This window comes from Eumetopias jubatus, unplaced genomic scaffold (genome assembly GCF_037043125.1).
Source record: "Eumetopias jubatus isolate StellerSeaLion01/CBP00866 unplaced genomic scaffold, mEumJub1_p1.0 scaffold_10, whole genome shotgun sequence".
Classification (NCBI taxonomy): domain Eukaryota; kingdom Metazoa; phylum Chordata; class Mammalia; order Carnivora; family Otariidae; genus Eumetopias; species Eumetopias jubatus.
This window is the reverse complement of record NW_028274816.1, coordinates 21,251,695-21,256,829: the sequence shown is the minus strand read 5'-3', so window position 1 is coordinate 21,256,829 and position 5,135 is coordinate 21,251,695.

The following is a 5,135-nucleotide window of genomic DNA, read 5'->3' as shown; positions in this document are numbered from 1 at the left end:
TTGCTCAGTCCCAGAGGAAGCAGCCACACTTCTCCTGGGGGAGTTATAACACTCTCAGTTCTGGGGAGGGGCTCCAAATGTAGCTACTTCATTGATTCACCTCTTCAGAGTGACCCAGGCCTACTCCATATTTATTTATAGTATTTAATTAAAAAGTTGGAATTATTCATATAGCTTTGCATCCAATTTCATCTGTACACCAACCCTAGGTGGATTTTTGCCCCTTTTTACAAATGAGGAAAGTAAGGCTTAGAGAAGTTGAGTTAGGGAAAATAGCAAGTGACAGAGCAAAGACAAAAATCCAGTGCTGCTGAGTCCCTTATTCAACATGTCTAAAAGCACGGAGAGGGGGAGGAAGTGGATTTTAAATTTGATTGTCATTTGCATATATGCAAGACTTTCTCTGGAAGGACTTAAGAGAGGCTTGGGAGAGTGTTTGTCTCCCGGAAGGAGACTGGGAGACAGGAAGGGTGGAGAAGGTGCAGAATGGGGGGGGGGGGGGTTGGGAAGGGACACTAAGGCTTACTCCTTTGTACCTTCTGGAAGAAACTATTACCTCTTTAACAACCAAATACAAGTTGATCTAATTCTTTCCTTCCTGTACCCAGCAATTTTCTCCAGGTTCTGGAGTGCTGGGGACTCAGGCAGGTGAGAGGAGCCGATGCACTCTGCCCATTTCTGCCCATTTCAGGTGAAGCCCCTGTTACCCCAGCAGCCCATTCCGGTCACCTTGGGAAAGATGATACCCCCATTCAGGTGCCTCCTGTCTCAATTATGTGCTGTCTTTAAAAATGAATTGATTTCACTGCCCAGAAATTTACTCTTTGGTCTTACTGGCCTTAGTGGCTCCTGGATTTCATTGTTGTTTATAAGGGAGGGGGAGCATGGGCAGGGGGTAGGTGGTATGAGGGCTATGATAAATGGGGGGGGGGAGAAGGGGGAGGAGGGCAGAAGCAGCTTACACAGCCATATCTCATTCATCAAGTGACCTTGACCAGCTCTCACTCCCTCTCTCAAAGGTACAATGCCTTTGCTCTACAAGGTAATGAGGAGATTGTCCCTCCCTGCCCACCTCATGGGGATCCTGTGAGTATTGGTTGAGACAACAGATGTCAAATGCTGTTCCAACAAGTAGAGTCCTATGTACTGTATATGACTCTGTCACTGTAAGTTATGCACAGGATCCACAGGCCAAGCCCAGAAGCCCTGTGGCCTGGAGACTCTAAAAGCAAAGTTATAGCTTTTTGTATTTTTTAAAAAAACATTTCCATTCCATGTATGTATGTATATGTGTACAAACAGTGGGATGGAATGAGCCCTGATATGGCTCCCAGCATACCTGGCTGTGGGACCTGGGGCAATTTACCTCTCTGAACCTGACTTCTCATCTATAAAATGGGAATGAGAGTCTAGGAGGCTAATAGGATGGTCAGATAACATGATATCTGTGAGACTCCTGGTGTCAAGGATGATACCCTATGGTAAGCATTTCCCTGCATGATCAGCCTTGGAGAACTTCACACTCCGTAACTGCACAATGCTCTAATGTATAGATTATTTACAGTTTTCACTATGGTAAATGGCACTACAGCGAACATTCTTATTTATACATCGGTGCGTGTGTGTCTGATAATTTCCTTGGGACAAATTGCTGAATGTGGAATTACCAAATCTGATGGTACACATATTGCTAGTAAGGCATTTGAAAATGAGAAGGTATGGTGGAAGTACTTTTCAAAATTTATTCTTTCGTTCAATACGCATTTATTGAAGACTTACTAATGCCACATTCTGGGCCAGGCATGGGTGATACAACTGTGAACATGATAGAGCCACACCTGCCTCAGGGGAGGGGTAAGCAAGAAAGACAAGAAATTGGCCAAAGAGCACCAGGATGAGAAGGGCAAGGATAGGCAAGGACAGGGAAGGGAGAGATAGTGGTGGAGGCCAGGGAGGGTGTCCTGGGGTGTGACTCATTCTTTCTGGCTGGTTTCCCACATATTGTAAGCTCTTCCAGGGCAGAGCTAGCCCCAGACTGCCTGGGAGCCCAAGGATCCAGTCTCCCCGAGCCAGGACCAACCAGGATGGGTAAAATAATAGATCTGAGCTGGGGTCTGGCCACATCTGTCGGGGTGTTTGTTTCTAATCCTCGTACCACCTTTTAATAGCTGTGAGGCTTTGGAATTGTACTCATTTTTAACGTAAGGCTCTCCAAACCTCTGCTCTCTTGTCTATGAAATGGGGTGAGCAACAGTATCTGTTGCATTGGGTGAGCACAAAATGAGGTGATGCATGGCAAGGGCCTGCCTGAAGATGGTAAGTGCTCAGTAAGTGGGGGTAATACTGTGGTTATAGGGCTCAGTTTTCCCACTTGTTTTGTTCAGTGGGGGGTTGGTCTAGGTCAGTGGTTTTTTGTTTGTTTGTTTGTTTGTTTTTAGATTTTTTATTTGACAGAGAGAGAGAAAGCTCACAAGCAGGAGGAATGGCAGAAGGGGAGGGAGAGGGAGAAGCAAGTTCTCTACTGAGAGCCCCGATGTGGGGCTTGATCCCAGGACCCTGGGGATCATGACCTGAGCCCAAGGCAGATGCTTAACTGACTGAGCCAGGACCCCTAGGTCAGTAGTTATTAAACTTGAGTGTGCATCAGAATCACCTGGAGGGCTTGTTAAAACGATTCCCTGGGCCTCACCCCCAGAGCTTCTGATTCAGCCCATCTGGGATGGGGCCTCAGAATTTGCATTTCTAACAAGTTCCAAGGTGATGATGATGATGCTGCTGGTCCAGGACCACACTTTGAAAACCAATGGCTTCACTGAATGAGGCCATGGTTTCCTAGTTTGATTCCTAGTCTTATTCTCTGACCTTCACAATAGGAATAGGTCATCAGTGGGCCCTCAGTTCTCAGGTGGCAAGGTTTGTGTCTGATCAACCTCCACAGATCCAGCACAGGCACCTTTACATGCTATTACGGGTTGAATTGGGTCCTCCCCTCCTCCCAAAGTTGCTGAAGTCCTAACCTCTAGTACCTGTGAATGTGACAGTATTTAGAAATAGGGTTTTTGCAGATGAGATAAGATGAGGTCCTTAGGGTGAGCCCTGATCCAATGTGACTGGTGTCTTTATGAGGAGAGATCCAGATGGAGACATGAGAGGAGGTACCATGTGACCATGGAAGCAGAGATTGAAGTGTTGCAGCTGTAAGCCGAGCATTGCCAGCCAACCACCAGAAGCTAGAAAGGCCAAGAAGGATTCTTCCCTTCAGGCTGCAGAAGGAACAAACATAATGCCCACACTTTGATTTCAGACTTGAAGTTTTACTGTGAGACAATACATTTCTGTAGGGTTTTTTTTTTATGTAAGAATCTTTTTTTTTTTTTTTTTTACAGATTTCATTTTTAAGTAATCTCCACACCCAACATGGGGCTCGAACTCACAACCCCAAGACCAAGAGTCGCATGCTCTACCGACTGAGCCAGCCAGGTGCCCCTACGTATCTATAGTTTTAAGCCGCCCAATTTGTGGTACTTTGTTACAGCAGTTCTAGGAATCTAATACTGTGCCGTATCTTTTTACAGACACCCCCAACACAAACCTTTGTCAAATTCATACATTTCTTCATAGGCATTATGACTTCCCCCACCAAATTTGGGGATATTTCCTTTCATACAGTCCATGACTGCACAGAGCATCAGAAGCCAAGCAGTGAACTCTTACCTGTTGTCTTTTGACCTTCCCACATTCCCTGGGTGTATTTTATTATCCCTTATATTTCACCTGTCCAACTGGAAAAGGAAATGTGACAGCATAAGCACATGATGTGCTGGGAAAGCCTCATGCCTTTATTTCCCATCAGGTGTATTCTATGGGTGCTGGGTAGGGACCAGAGAAGTCATAAGAGGCTGTGCCCCACCCTGATCCTGGGGACAGCACCCAGGGGAATTGCATCCATCATCCCACTGCATCATTACCATCAAACTGTCCCTCCTCCCATCCCCATCCCAGGGTGTGTTAGGGGAAGGAATCTGTGCTCATTTCCATCTTATTTCAGGCAATTATTAACCTGAAGGTGCCTGTAGGCTCTGGGAGATAGAAGGGAGAGAATCTTCATCTCCCTCCCTGCTGCCCTTCTGGCTTCTAGTTTCCTCTCCCCCTTTCTCTTGGGGTAACTCTCTTCCTTGGCACCCATCCCCACGGGCAGCCATCCTCTTCTTGAAAAGTGGCTCTTTTCAGAAAGTAGAGGGCTTTACCTTCCTTCTGGCTTTTATATTCAAGGGCCTCACAACCTAGCCTGACCACGTCCTACCCTTCACCTAACTCCCCACCACACCAAACTTTCTTTAGACCCTGCATCCTACCATGCCTTCTCTGCCTCCCAGGAATGACACCTGCTGTTCCACCTGCTTAAAGCATGCTTCCTTGCCCACACGATGTGAAACATTCCTGGAGAGGGAGGAAGGGGAGTGGGTAGAGTTCCTCTGTGCACCTTTCGGGACCCCAGCGTCCCTCTATTAATAGGAGGGCCACATTGTCCTTACTTACTGTCCCTCTCCCCTCTGGAGACTGTGAACTTCTCAAGAACAGGGCCGCGGACATATTTGTCTTTTTATCTGCAGCTGGGAGCAGCTAACTTTGTGGTTTGAAACAGGACCTCGTGTGGGCTTGTTGCATGAGAGGATGGAAGAAATGAGTGAACAATAATGACCATAATAATGAAAGTTATTATCCACACAGGATTTTTTTGTGAGTCTGGCTCTGTGTGTATTCAAGATCTCATTTAAGGCTAATAGGAGCCGGTGCTGGAGGCCCATTTATCCCCACTGCACAGATGAACAAACAGAGGATTTGAGAGGTAAAGAGTAGTTTTCATAAATAGTAAGTGGTTAAAAACCAGATCTGCCGGATTCCAGAGCCTGAGTGCCCCACGATTACCTCAAGTACAAAGTCACGGACTGGCGGACTAGCAGGGATGCAGCATAGGCTAAAGACCCGCCTCTGTCCGGGTTCCGGCTGTGGGCTGTGGTCGCGTACACCCAGGCGGACTGGCGACGCGTGCGCAGTGAGGCGGTGGCGCCCCCTGCGGGCGGCGCGCGGGAGGCAGCGGCGGCGAAGGGGCGCTCAGTGCGCCTGCGTGCTCG